This window comes from Carcharhinus amblyrhynchos, chromosome 7 (assembly GCF_965287045.1).
Source record: "Carcharhinus amblyrhynchos chromosome 7, sCarAmb.v2.hapA, whole genome shotgun sequence".
In the NCBI taxonomy this organism is placed as follows: domain Eukaryota; kingdom Metazoa; phylum Chordata; class Chondrichthyes; order Carcharhiniformes; family Carcharhinidae; genus Carcharhinus; species Carcharhinus amblyrhynchos.
The window spans coordinates 71,554,639-71,570,274 of record NC_137330.1 but is presented as its reverse complement, the minus strand read 5'-3'; positions in this window follow the sequence as shown (position 1 = coordinate 71,570,274).

Sequence of the window (15,636 nt, the reverse complement as noted above, 5' to 3'; positions counted from 1 at the left end):
GCTAACTGTTGAAAACAGGAAAGGTTATCAAATAATTCAACAAATATTGAATACTTAAAGTACATAAATGGCTCTTAAACCAACCAGCTCAAAACATGATATGCATCACAGGAGACTTGCATACATCATCATAAGGAATACATTTACCTGAAGTATTTGAACTAGCCAAGTTACACAAGGATAAACATTGCACAGGGAAACTCTTAAAATTGGGATAAATACTGCTTAAAATATATGGCTACACCTGAAAGCACTTCAGCCGAAACATTAGTTTTCATGGCAAAGTTGTAAACAATTTTTTTTTAAAAATTACTTTCTGTAAACATCTTTTTAAAATATTTACAAAGAAATGTCTGCTGCCTCTACTTGCTGCAGCTAGCTCGAAAAATAACTGCACATAAAGAAGCTCACCTAACATTAGCGTAAGTGACGGTAGTTTTGGCACAATTGTTGCTTCGTGCTTCAACACCAGCATCTTTCAGAACCTCCTTTGGAGGTTCAAATTTGGTGCTTTTTCAGTGCACATGTGCGTACACCAGGGCTTCTGTATTGCCCTGATGTATGTGTGCAAGGCAAAATCAACTTAGGACGATGTTCAGGTCAGAAGTCATGGGCCATTATTTCCCTTCTGCTTCAAATAAAACAATGTGTACTTATTCCCACAGTTTTCTTGTGTTTGACCATGTAATAAAAGACACCCTTGTTGAATTATTTCTCATTCTGAGACATATTTCACAACTTTTACACCAACTCTTAAATATCTATCGATCTTTGGATACCAAAAATAGCTTCTCTTATTGCTTTCATATAAATTATTCCTGTGTGAGAAGAGGATTGGGAGAGGTTTAAATGTCAACAAAGATTGACAAAGAATTTGATAAAGAAGGGTAGGAGAAACTATGAAGCTGGGCTAGTGCTTAATATAAAAAAGGATAGCAAGAGTTTTTATAAATATATAAAAAGGAAGAGGCTGGCCAGGGTGAACGTTGGACCCTTAGAGGATGAGAAGGGGGAATTAGTGGTAGGGGATGGGGAAATGGCTGAGGTCTTGAATAACTTTTTTGTTTCGGTCTTCACAGAGGAGGATGTGAATACTTTGCCGGGTGTTAGAGATGGAAAGGTGGGAGGACTGGAGGGTCTCAATGACATTATTGTTACTACAGAGGCGGTGCTCGACATACTGGAGGGACTGATTGTGGACAAGTCCCCAGGACCGGATGGAATGCATCCGAGGGTTCTGAAAGAAATGGCGGAGGTGATAGTGGATGCCTTGGTGGTTATTTTCCAAACGTCGCTGGATTCCGGGGAAGTGCCGGAAGATTGGAAAACGGCTAATGTTACACGTTGTTTAAGAAGGGTGGCAGGCAAAAGACAGGGAATTATAGGCCGGTTAGTTTAACGTCTGTTGTAGGTAAAATGTTAGAATCCGTCATCAAGGAGGAAATAGCGAGGCATCTTGAGGGGAATTGCTTGATAGAGCAGACGCAGCACGGTTTTGTTAAGGGGAAGTCGTGTCTGACAAATTTATTGGAGTTCTATGAGGATGTGTCTAGGGCGGTGGACAGAGGAGAGCCGGTGGATGTGGTCTTTCTTGATTTTCAGAAGGCATTCGACAAGGTACCTCACAAGAGGTTATTGCAGAAGGTCAGGGGACATGGAGTTGGGGGTAGGGTGTTAGCGTGGATAGAGGATTGGTTGTCAAATAGGAGGCAGAGAGTGGGGGTCAATGGGTGTTATTCGGATTGGCGGATGGTGACTAGTGGAGTGCCCCAGGGGTCAGTGCTGGGGCCTCAGCTATTTACCATTTATATAGATGATCTGGAGGAGGGAACCGAGTGTATGGTGTCGAAATTTGCTGATGACACCAAGATTGGTGGAAAGGCAAACTGCGCGGAGGGTGTGGAAAGTCTACAGAAGGATCTAGATAGGCTGGGCGAATGGGCCAGGAACTGGCAAATGGAATTTAATGTTGGCAAGTGCGAGGTGGTCCACTTTGGTAGGAATAATGGTAGGAAGGATTATCACTTACATGGCGAAAAACTGCAGCAGGCGACGGTGCAGAGGGACCTCGGGGTCCTTGTGCATGAGTCGCAAAAACCCAGCCTGCAGGTACAGCAGGTGGTCAGGAAGGCGAATGAGATGCTGGCCTTCATAGCGAGGGGGATTGAATATAAAAGTAGGGAGGTCTTGCTGCAGCTGTATAGGGCACAGGTGAGGCCGCAGCTGGAGTACTGTGTGCAGTTTTGGGCGCTGTACTTACGCGAGGATATTTTGGCCTTGGAGGGAGTGCAGAGGAGGTTTACTAGGCTGATGCCGGAGTTGAAGGGGTTGAGCTATGAGGAGAGGCTGAATAAACTAGGCTTGTACTCATTAGAGTTTAGAAGAATGAGGGAAGATCTCATTGAGACATATAAGATGATGAATGGGATGGGTAGGATAGAGGTGGAGAGACTCTTCCCGCTCAGAAAGGACAGTAGGACTAGGGGGCACAGCCTCAAGATAAAGGAGGGGCGGTTTAGAACAGAGTTGAGGAAGAACTTCTTCACTCAAAGGGTGGTGAATCTCTGGAACTCTCTGCCCGTTGAAGTGGTGGAGGCTACCTCGCTAAATATTTTTAAGACGCGGGTTGATGGGTTTTTGATAAGAGAGGGGATTAAGGGTTATGGGGAGAGGGCGGGAATGTGGAACTGAGCCACGACAGATCAGCCATGATCTTATTGAATGGCGGGGCAGGCTCGCAGGGCTAGATGGCCTACTTCTGCTCCTATTTCTTATGTTCTTATGTTCTTATGTGTGCTCTTGATAAAACTCCTCCAACAATCTCTCACTAAATCTTGGTGGAATAAGAGCTGTTAAACCCCATAGGAGTTAGTTTTCATCCACATGCAGTTCATTTCAACATTTAAAATACTCATGCAATTTCTCATCATCACACTGTTTAGATCAGCTATTCATGGCATAATTGAACCATGTTATTGAGCACCGCATCCTAGTGCATTTCTTCACTAATTTTTCGTGCAGACATTGGAATGTTATTTGTGTATGTGAAGTAATTTACAGGTAACTCAGTGGTTAAAAATGAATCATCACCACTGTAAAGCAACATTTGTGCTTTTTAACTCTAAAGCCAAAATCTTGTAGTAAATCTCGGACTTTGTTCAACATTACAACATGACTTTCCTTTCCTTACTACTCAAGTAGAATGCCGTCTAAGAAACAATGCATTTCTTTCATCCAACATTTATTGCCCATCCCTCTAATTGCTCTTGAGAAGGGATTATGATCTTATAATATTTGACTATTACAACACATAATAGTCATAAAGCACTGCAGTAGCAGCATACACCCCAAATGAATTTATGAAAAATCTCCATCCTCGCTCATGGCTGGGATTCTCCAGTGCCGCTGAAGTTTGCCAAATTCTCCATTCTCACTTGCAACAGGGTGGTCATGGATAAGATTGGAGCATCTTGTCCACAACATTTTGCACTGATACAGCCCTTTGTATGAATAAATGGTATGTGGTTCCTTGCTCCTGTTAGTTAATTCTAATTGCAAATATCCATTTGACAAATCTGCCTTAGTGAACATTTTTCCATTAGCTAAATTAGAAACAGAAGACAAATCTTCACTGTTAGGCAGTGGCTTATTATCATTTTCTTTACAATTCATCTTATTTATTGCGTTATGACACAATACCTGCATAGAACCACTAAAAGAGGCCATTTGGCCCATTGAGTCTGCACTGACTCTCTGAAAGAGCATCTCACCCAGGCCCTCCTCTCTATCCTATCCCCGTAACATGTGCATTTTCCATGGTGAATCCACCTAACCTAAATACTACATTTAAGAATAAATAAAACTGGAACGGAAGATGGTTCCTCAGAGCTACCAGACCAATTTGTAAATTAAACCATTTTATCTCTCAAGAGGAAAAAGATACTTTTGTTGATTTTGGCCCGCTGTGCTTTTAGCCAGGTGATAAACGAAACTCCATTGACACCTTCATTGTAAAAATTCAAAATTCGTCTTGGGAAAATCTAAAGTCCACAGTTCTTCTGAATTGAGACTAAGTGCCCACATGGCGGGAAAACAAGAAAGTTTCCCTCTGGCTGTGTCTTTCGGGGGGGGATTCACTCACCTGAGAGATGCAGTTGAGCTCAATTTGAGCAATCCACTGGCTAGACCTGCTGTTCCGAGACAGGGCCACCATTTTTAAAGGACGACCCAACCTCTGTGCTCGGAGACAGACACTCTGCTGCAAAAAAAATGCTGACATCTACACTCACCAGAAGAGCACTACCAACCCCTCACCAAAGAGGGGCATCCTCTCCCCCACCCATAAATAACAGGTAAGCCACCTTCCCCCCACCACACCACACCGATATGAGGATGACCAGACCCCACAAACCCTCCCCTCCCCAGACCTCCCACTTAGTCTCCTTCTCCCTCAAAACCTCCATTCACTCTCCCTTTGGGCCCCGCAGCTTGGCAGTGCCAACAATGCACAGCCCCCAGCACCCTGACACTGACACCCTGGCCTGTTACCTTGGGCCCTAAGGGGACTTGAGAAGATAGGTCCAATGGCCACTTGCCCCGACGTTAAACCACAAACTGTGAATCAGGCTTAGAGTCTGTCAACATTGCGGTCAAGATCAATGGGGTACTTGAGCTGCATTCAGGAAATAAAAATAAATACAGGTAGCTGGATGATGGTAGACATCCATTGAACTGACAGACAAATCTTTTACTGCACAATGAATTTGTTACAGATCAAAGGCTTCAAGAAAAATGAAGAGGGTTTCAAAGATGTTAGTTTGATAGGAAGCCTTAGCAACTTTAAATCAAAGCTGTGTACATATATTGGGACTGAGTGCACAGCTGTACAGAATGGTACTCTCTCTTCCACCCCCATCTCCTCTCTGTCAGAGGAATTCAAAGGAGTCTGCTCACACCTGCAGCTCCTATCAAGGAAAAAAGAACATTTCTGCTGCTGAATGGAGTGCTGCTTTGAACAGATCCACTTGAGGAATGATCACAACTATGGGGAAATCTCTGCATTCTTGAGACCTTAACTTTCAGCTGAAGCAACAACTCATCCATAAAACATCAGACCTGTACTGGAGTCGGGATTGAAACTAATTCCATTTTTATAATTACCATTTTATCTTCAACTGTATCTAGTTTTGTGCTTGCAATAGTGTGGGTAAGTTGTGTGAGTGAGACATTGCATTTTCATTAACCTTCAGAGCAAGTATTTGTGAAATAAACTGACCTTCAATATTTTTAAAATACAAAAGCTGCTGTGTTATAAAATGTTCCATGCTATCAAAGGGAAATAGCTAGATGTATCTTACTTGACCTTGCTGTAGAATATTAATATTGGGATAACAAGTCAATTTTAAGTAAGGGAATGTGACTGAGATACTCTTATGCTCTCCTTCTGAAATATAAGAACCAATGCAGCTATATCAAGGTAAGTTGTAAATCTCTGACTTTTCTTTCTACTGTGAGTTCTGAAATAAGATCTTCAAGCCCATTATTCCCATCTTCCATGTGTTGTATTTCTCTGATTAAGCAAAACGCTTCAATTTCTTGCTCAGTTACATCAGTTTTTGTTTCCCTGTCTACCATTTGGGCATTCAAGGATTTCAAGACTTCTAAACTACCTTTAGATCTACCAGGTTTCGATCTGGCACTATAATCTAAGTCCACAATCTCATTAATTTCAGAGAAGTCCTTAGCGCTGGAGTTGCCCAAGCAATATTGGTTGCATCATCTCAAGAGCATCTGATGAGGTAAACATTCACTTTATCTTCATCTCCTAGTTTATTTATTTTCAGCCAAATGTGTAAAATGTGTTTCTAATCACATCAGTAGTATTTATTTGTGTTGAATTCTTTCAATGTCCCCTGTCACAATGATGGAAAGTTGTGACTGAGTGAGATCTACCTATAACTTAACTAGCTAACCAAAAAAACTGAACAGAGGACCTTTAATTACTAGAAAATATACCACCCAAAGATGATTGGCACAAGTCACCTGATCTCTGGAATTGTAAGCAGAGAACTTCTCAAAGTGTAGTCTATGGATTACACTGCTGACATGCCTTGACATATTTCTCATGGAATCTCACATTTGGGAATGTCAAGGACTTCAGGAAAAGATGATTGAAAGGGAGATATTAAAAATTAACTTCAAAATCAACTATAAGCATATCAAGGCAATGTGGAACTATTACAATCAGTTAGGATATATAACCAAGAGAGTCTTAAACTCCTCCAGTGGAAGATGAAAGAACCCTAATTTCTGTGTTTTTACGATCTTGAAATGTGTCAAAGGTTTCTGAATGAAATATCAAAATGTGATTACTTATTCAACACCAATGACTACAGCAGAATCAAATTACTGTGGAATATATACAGCAAACAGGACTTTAAGGACTGGTTTGCCAGACAGAAGCAAGGGATCTGGATAAGCTGCTCATGAACTAGTGAGGAAGGTCTCTCTCTTTGCTGGGAAAAAAAACATAGCACCCAGTTCCAGAAAGCAGCATTTCGGAACCTACCAACAAACAGAGATGTTAAAAGAATTGCAAGATTTCCTACAGCTACCTGTTTGAAGGAATAAGTTAACTTAAATCATCTGCAATATTTAACAAATCAATGTCCTCAAAGACAAGCAACGGGTTCTAACCGTATACTCTTTTAATTTTTATTTGGACTCTAACTTCATTACTTCTAATACCTGAGTTTTTATGACATTGTGTAATTTACTATTTTCTGCTCAGGTTCAGTGGTTAATAAATTTCCTCTTTCTTTGACACAGAAAACTTTGCTGATTAACCCTTTGTTGTTTGCTGCATTGATAGTAGAGAATGCATTTGGATTTGAACAAAAAATCCAGGAGGAAGATACATTAAGAAACTTTTAATGTGACCAAAGAACAAAGAAAAGTACAGCACAGGAACAGGCCATCGGCCCTTCAACCCTGATGGCCTAACTAAATTTTAAAAAACCCTCTGCCCTTACAAGGACCGTATCCCTCTTTTCCCTCCCTATTCATATATCCATCCAGATGTCTCTTAAATGTTGGTAACATGCCTGCTTCCATCTCCTCCTCTGGCAGCATGTCCCAAACACCCTTGACACTTCCACCCTTGGAAAAAGACTCTATCTACCCATTCTGTCTATGCCTCTCATAATTTTATAGACATCCATCAGGCCTCCCCTCAGTCTTTCCAGTGAAAACAATCCTAGTTTATTCAACCTCTCTTCATAGCCAACACCCTCAAGATCAGACAACATCCTGGTGAATCTTCTTTGAACTCTCTCCAAAGCTTCCATGTCCTATTGGTAGTGTGGTGACGAGAACTGCATGCAATACTCCAAATGCGGCCTAACCAAGATTTTATACAGCTGCAACGTGATTCCCCAACTCTTGTACTCAATGCCCAGCTAATGAAGGCAAGCATGCCTTCTTAATCACCTTGGCCACCTGTGTTGGCACTTTTAGGGAACTGTGGACATGCATGCCCAGATTCCTCTGTATGTTAATGAAAGAAGAGGAGGAGGCTGAATACTGAAGTGCCAGTTCGTTTCTCCTCACTTGGTTGTAACAACCCAAAGATGCCTTCAATGTCCTTCTTTCAATACGTGCCATATCCTTGCCAACGTGTACTCAAATAAGGTGTAGCAATATTTCAAATTATTCAAAATCAACTTTCGGAGTTCCAAAATTTTTTTTCAGTCATTAATTTCTCAAATGAAATGCAAAAGACATTCCATCACAACCTTATTTGTTGGCTTTCTGTTGTCTGTTGCAATGAGTAAGATTAACACATGTTCAACTGCAGGCAATCATTACTGAACTAACTTTACACCTCCCCAGCAGAGAAGGCAATGTAACAAAATGCTCAGATCATGCAATCTCCTGCAGGCCTAGATGTGGTTGATGCAGTAACCAGACAATACAAGATCATAAGGAGACAGTCCTTATTGGTCTCAGCACTTTCTGCTCTAGATCCTTTGATTTGGATATAAAAATGAACAACTCGCCAGTCAACTCAGTAATTAAATTTGTTAGTGTGTGTCAAAACTATCGCTAATCATTTGCATCCCCTCGACATTAACTGAAAAACATTACAAGCAAAATAATAACTTTAGGAAATCGCACACACAGTCATCAGTAACTTTCACAAAATAATTATGTCTCATGTTTTATTTTGCTCAGTCTCTGTGTGTGAGGACTGAATGGGTACATTCATCAATCGGCAAGGAACAAAGATATAGCTTTGTTCTATTAGGAGAAAAATAGAAAACATTAAGGTCTTTACATCGCAAATAGATCCATGTGATCATGCAGGCCCGTATGACCATAGAACAGACCCATTAGTTACACATTAGTCACAACAAAAAGAATTCATGAAAATGGTTTCAGGGATGAGGTTGACGTTATGAAGATATATTAGGGGAGTTAGAACTGTTCTCCTTGGAGAAAAAGCAGCCAGGAGGAGATTTGACAGAGGTATTCAAAATCATGAGGGATCTGGACTGAGTAAATAGCAAGAAACTGTTCACACTTGTGAAAGGAGCGAGAATGAGAGGACAGATTTTAACTGATTGTTAAAAGGAGAGAAGTGACACGAGAAGAAATTTCACATACCGTTTCATATGGTTGAAGTCTGGAATGTACGGCCTGGAAATGTGCTGAAGGCAGGCTCAATTGAAGCATTCAAAAGGGAATTACACTGTTATCTGAAAAAGAAGAACATACAGGGTTACAAGGAGAGGGCACTAAGTGAATTACTCATTCAGATAGCTGGTATGAATGGTCTGTAACAATTCTGAGTCTGTGGTGTTAAATGAAGTTAGTTGTTACACAGAAATGTGGAAGCATAGAAAAAGAAAAATGAAATACTTGCATTTGTAAATGCCTTTCATGACCCCCAGATGTGCCAAAATGCTTCACAGCCAATGAAGTATCTTTAAAGCACAGCCACTGTTGCAAAGTAGGAAATACAGTGCATAAATTGTGCACAGCAAGTTCACCCAAATAGCAGTGTAATAATGGCCAGTTACATGAAGCTAACTTTGTAACATTACTCCCAGCTTGACTTAGACAACCGCAAATACTGGAACAAAAACATTGCCTTTAGATTACCTTCCCAACATCTACAGTGCAGCAGCACAAGTACAGAGGCATCTGTTACCAAACTGATTCCCTAATGCCTTTAAATTATCAAAAGGACCTAGTCACCAATCAAAAATGCGATGGTAGAAGAAATTTTAATTCAGGTGAAGTAAGTGAGGCCAAAGATTTCACGAAATATGAACATAAACTAATCACATCAGCCCGGACACCAAAAGACACATGTCATTAATCATTGTTAGTTCCCGACCAGACAAAATATTTAAGTGGAGAGATGCTAATATTTAAATGAAATAAAGCGTGAGCCTTTAGATATATCTATTTGTTGTGTCTCTTTTGTTAAATCCCAATAACTATTTCATAGGCAATTCAAGTTGACTTCTTGTTTGTGCCTTTTACGCAAATTCACTAAAACTTTATTCGAGGACTTTAATCAGGCTTACCCCACACTTACCTTGTCCCTATTCAGAAAGGAGTACATTTTAGTTAAGTCCTTCGAAGGGAGAAAGGTTTGACAGCGCCTTATGAATTGTTGTGTTTTGTAGAACTGCTGATGAAAAGTCAGAGAGCATGAATTTGTCATTTTGATCAATAACATTGAATGTCATAAACCATCAGCGTCGAACCAGAGTTATTTTTGAACTTTGTCTAAAAGCTTAAACTAAATGACAGCACTGCACTCTAATTAGGAAATGGGAACCATGAAGACGGCAGGATGAATTCAGGGTGCAGCTGAGTGCTGCAGCCACACAAGTGCCCCTCATAACTTACATGCTCTATTTGGTTAGTACCACAACATACTGGTGTTTCCTTTTTTTTCTGTCACAGGTCAATAGGCAAAATCAATTGAAAAGTATATTGCTCGAATGACCTTCAGCTGAACTTGTGAATAATCACTGAAACAGTCACCATCATTGTCAGTAACCTTTTGTTGTTTTTATGCAGGTGATACATTGCAGATTATAGGGTATCTTAAGAAATATCACTGAGGTGCGCTTGTTAACAGAGCATTAAGATTACAGAGTAGGAATGAGCTGTTCTTATTTCTGAAGTTCAAGTTTCATGCCTCTGGATACCTCAATACCAAACTCATAACAAAAATAAAAAAAGCAAAATGGCTTTTACAGGCATTGTGATCTTTCATGTGAAGAAGCAACTGGAAAAAAAGAAATAATGATTGTTCATAGAATCATAGAATCCCTGCAGTGCAGAAGGAGGCCATTCAGCCCATGGAGCCTGCACTGACAACAATCCCGCGTCATCACAGATACTTACCCTTTTAATCCCCCTGACACTAATGGACAATTTAGCATGGCCAATCAACTTAACCTGCACGTCTTTGGAATGTGGGAGGAAATGCAGGGAGCATGTCTGGAGTTTGCTTAGTCACCTGAGGCCGGGGTTGAATTTGGGTCTCTGACGCTGTGGGGCAGCAGTGCTAACCGTTGTGCTGCTCTTGTCTGCATTGCTTCTGACTTCTCTAGAGAGAGAGTCAAATAAATGATCAACTTAACAATTTTTTGGAGTAACAGAAAGAAAGAATTAGTTTATAAAAATGTGATCATATTCCTCTGAGAAATGATATTGGTTCACTCAAATCAATTTTTCTGTTAAGAACATAAGAAGTAGGAGCAGGAGTAGGCCATCTAGCCCTTCGAGCCTGCCCCGCCATTCAATAAGATCATGGCTGATCTGTCGTGTCTCAGTTCCACATTCCCGCCCTCTCCCCATAACCCTTAATCCCCTCTCTTATCAAAAACCTATCAACCCGCATTTTAAATATATTTAGCGAGGCAGCCTCCACCACTTCAACGGGCAGAGAATTCCAGAGATTCACCACCCTTTGAGTGAAGAAGTTCCTCCTCAACTCCGTTCTAAACTGCCCCCCCTTTATCTTGAGGCTGTGCCCTCTAGTCCTACTGTCCTTTCTGAGCGGGAAGAATCTCTCCACCTCTATCCTATCCATCCCATTCATCATCTTATACGTCTCAATGAGATCTCCCCTCATTCTTCTAAACTCTAATGAGTACAAGCCTAGTTTATTCAGCCTCTCCTCATAGTTCAACCCCCTCAACTCCGGTATCAGCCTAGTAAACCTCCTCTGCACTCCCTCCAAGGCCAAAATATCCTTGCGTAAGTGCAGCGACCAAAACTGCACACAGTACTCCAGCTGCAGCCTCACTAGTGCCCTGTACAGTTGCAGCAAGACCTCCCTACTTTTATATTCAATCCCCCTCGCTATGAAGGCCAGCATCTCATTCGCCTTCCTGACCACCTGCTGTACCTGCAGGCTGGGTTTTTGCGACTCATGCACAAGGACCCCGAGGTCCCTCTGCACCGTCGCATGCTGCAGTTTTTCGCCATGTAAGTAATAGTCCTTCCTACCATTATTCCTACCAAAGTGGACAACTTCACACTTGCCAACATTAAATTCCATTTGCCAGTTCCTGGCCCATTTGCCCAGCCTATCTAGATCCCTCTGCAGACTTTCCACACCCTCCGCACAATTTGCTGTTCCACCAATCTTGGTGTCATCAGCAAATTTCGACACCATACACTCGGTTCCTTCCTCCAGATCATCTATATAAATGGTAAAAAGCTGAGGCCCCAGCACTGAACCCTGGGGCACTCCGCTAGTCACCAACCGCCAATTCGAATAGCACCCATTGACCCCCACTCTCTGCCTCCTATTTGACAGCCAATCCCCTATCCACGCTAACACCCTACCCCCAACTCCATGCCCCCTGACCTTCTGTAATAACCTCTTGTGCGGCACCTTATCAAACGCCTTCTGAAAGTCAAGAAACACCACATCCACCAACTCTCCTCTATCCACTGCCCTAGACACATCCTCACAGAACTCCAATAAATTTGTCAGACATGACTTCCCCTTAATGAAACCGTGTTGCGTCTGCTCTATCAAACAATTCTCCTCAAGATGCCTCGCTATTTTCTCCTTGATCACAGATTCTAGCATTTTACCTACAACTGACGTTTAACTAACCGGCCTATAATTCCCTGCCTTTTGCCTGCCACCCTTCTTAAACAACGGCGTAACATTAGCCGTTTTCCAATCTTCTGGCACTTCCCCGGAATCCAGTGACGTTTGGAAAATAACCACCAAGGCATCCACTATCACCTCCGCCATTTCTTTCAGAACCCTTGGATGCATTCCATCTGGTCCTGGGGACTTGTCCACAATCAGTCCCTCCAGTCTTTCAAGCACTGCCTCTCTAGTAACAATAATGTCATTCAGGCCCTCCACTCCTAGCATCTTTCCATCGCTAACACCCAGCAAATTATTCACGTCCTCCTCCGTGAAGACCGATACAAAAAAGTTATTCAAGGCCTCAGCCATTTCCCCATCCCCTACCACTAAGTCCCCCCTCTCATCCTCTAAGGGTCCATATGGGCAATATTAATATGGGCAATGCAGAGGATTACCCTGCCTTCTTTATGTTTACATTATCATCCAAATGATATAGATTTTATTCTTTCAGGAAACAGTTGGACTTAAAAGGGCTGCATTATTTATATTGTTTAACTGTGTTAAATATATGTCTGTTATATTGCTGCTAAAACACTTCCTTCTATTTGGTGAACACGAAAGCTAGTAAATAGTTTTAAAATCTTTGATTGTAGTGAAAGGAAACAAGAATAGATGAGATGAAGTCTAGTATACATGGTCTGGAAAATTATTGCAATAACAGGGTAAAAGCAGAAGCATATATGTGTACATATAATAAAGAAACGTATTTGATATTCATCAGGTTATAATAGAAAGTGGCTGGAATGTAGGATGAGACTTTAGGAAACATCTTTCATCCAAGTGCTATAATTAATTGAATACATGAACACACTCATTAGTACAATTTGGTTATAAGAGTAAAATCTCTTAAATGTTTCCAGCTCTAATTTTTTTCCCTTAGCATCTGAACTCCAATTGCAGGGAAGTAATTCATCAGCATCTGGAGTGTGGCTTATCGAAAGCTGCTTGTGACACTAATGTTAGGTTGCTTAAAAGGTAAGCAGTTCTAAATTCTTGGGCAGCATTACCAAATTTGCCATTAGATATCAAAATCTCTGACCTCACTAAATCTGACTCCATGCTCACATTACGCAGGGTGCGAGCTCCTCTTGTGTGCGAGTGCAAAACAGGCAGTCATGACTCAGCAACCCCATTTTGCCTTCAATGGAACAGAAAATCAAACAGGTGTAAAATGAGTTCTTGATTTGCTATTGCCTGTTTTACTCTTCTGCCCAAGACAAAACTATAACCTGTCAGTGCCTGTTCTATTTAACTCTTCAAGGATTGGTAAATTAAAAGATAAGTAAATTTTATGCTGTTTAATCCAGGAATATTGTGAATTAATTGACATTCTTTCTTTTAATTCTGGTTTCTATTATTACTATTTTTTGAATGGGAAAATGCTTGGGAAATCAGAAACACAAAGGGATTTGGGAGTCATTGTTCAATTTTCTCTTAAGGTTATTAAGTCCAAAGATGTGTGAGTTAGGTTGATTGGCCATGCTAAAATTGTCCTTTAGTGTATCCTGAGATGCTTAGGTTAAAGGAGATTAGCAAGTAAAATATATAGGGATATGGGGGTAGGGCCTGGGTGGGATTGTGGTCAGTGCAGACTCGATGGGCCAAAAGGCCTCTTTCTGTACTGCAGGGTTCTATGTTAACATGCAGGTTCAGTCAGCAGTTAAGAAGGCAAATGCAATGTTAGCACTCATGTTGAGGGGTCTAGAACAAAAGCAGGGATGTGTTTCTGAGGTTGTACAAGGCTCTAGTCAGACCACATTTGGGGTATTGTGAGCAGTTTCAGGCCCCACATTTAAGGAAGGATGTGCTGGCCTGGGAAAGAGTCCAGAGGAGGATCACAAGATTGATCCCTGGAATGAAAACTTGTCATATGAGGAATGATTGAGGACTCTGGGTCTGTACTCATTAGAGTTTAGAAGGATGAGGGGAGATCTTATTGAAACTTACAGGATACTGTGAAGCCTGGATAGAGTGGACATGGAGAGGATGTTTCCACTAGTAGGAAAAACTAGAACCAAAGGGCACAACCTCAGGGTAAAGGGATGATCATTTAAAACAGAGATGAGGAGAAATTTCTTCTGTCAGAGAATGATGAATCTGTGGAACACTTTGCCACAGAAGGCTGTGAAGGCCAGGTCATTGAGTGTTTTTAATGTAGAGATAGATAGGCTCTTGGTTAATAAGAAGATCAGGGGTTATGGGGAAAAGAAAGGAGAATGGGGATGAGAAGAATATCAGCCATAATTGAATAGCTGAGCAGATTTGATGGGCCAAGTGGCCTAATTCTGCTCCTATGTCTTATAATTGCTAATATTCACTGCTGAAATGCTTAAAAATGATAAGAAAACATGCTTGAACATTGTGTGGGATTTTATAGCCTCGCTCATCCTGAAACTGTAAAATCCCAGCCTAGGTCACTTGCCCACTACGCTTCCCATGATAGGTGGAGAAGTAAAATTCCAGCCATTCACACTTAGCAAGTCAGTTGACCCTTTAAACTCTTGTAGAATTACTTCAGCATCTTCATGTATTTCAGTCTGATTTCATCACCTATTTTACTGCCAATAACATCAGCTTGGGCTTGAATACTCACCAATGTTACATGATTTTTTGACTTGCTGAACTCGGGTGATTCCCCTTCACATCCTAATGCATAATTTTCAAGGAATAAGCTGTTTGGAGATTTATAGATTTGGTCCTTGTGAAAATGTCTCCACAGTATTTTGAAGCCATTTAAAGTTTCCATTCAAGATTCTTATGCTCTTAGGCAGGGACAGTTTAATGCCTACGTTTGTGGAACCCATGCTTAGGTGTTCCAGTCAAAAATGAGGCCTCTGGTTAATTTAAGCAGTTTTAATTGAGCATAGTATGTTATACAATCTGCTTTGTTATTAAGGCAGTGCAGAAGCATTCTACTGGTCAATGCAGTTTGCTATGTGGTTTATGTTTTAATGGATGGTAGGTGATTGCAAGGGAAATGCCAAGGAATGCCAAATGTGGTGCCCAGTGTTCCAAGTATTCATAATCCTAATCTGACTTTAAATTATGATATAGCTGAGAAGAATAATCAAGATTGAAACCACAACATATTGCACAAACATCTGGCAACATGAGCTACAAGTTTTTTCCTTGTAGTGGCTTTGTGGTGCAGCAATAAAACACACAAATCACTTCTTGTTGATAATGTATTGAAAAATGTTAATTTGCTAATCCAAGGATTACCATTCAGTTTCTCACACTGCCATGGTCTATCATTGTATCTTTGACGAAAGGTCTGATCTGCCCTAGTTGTTTGAATATTCCACATATTGTTGGTACTATTTCTTAGAATATTCCAAAAGATTTACAATATTAAATGATATTTGTTTTCAAAGAGGATTTTTATATAATACCTGTCTTACATAAGAGTGCAGTATACTTTATTATCATTCATTGAA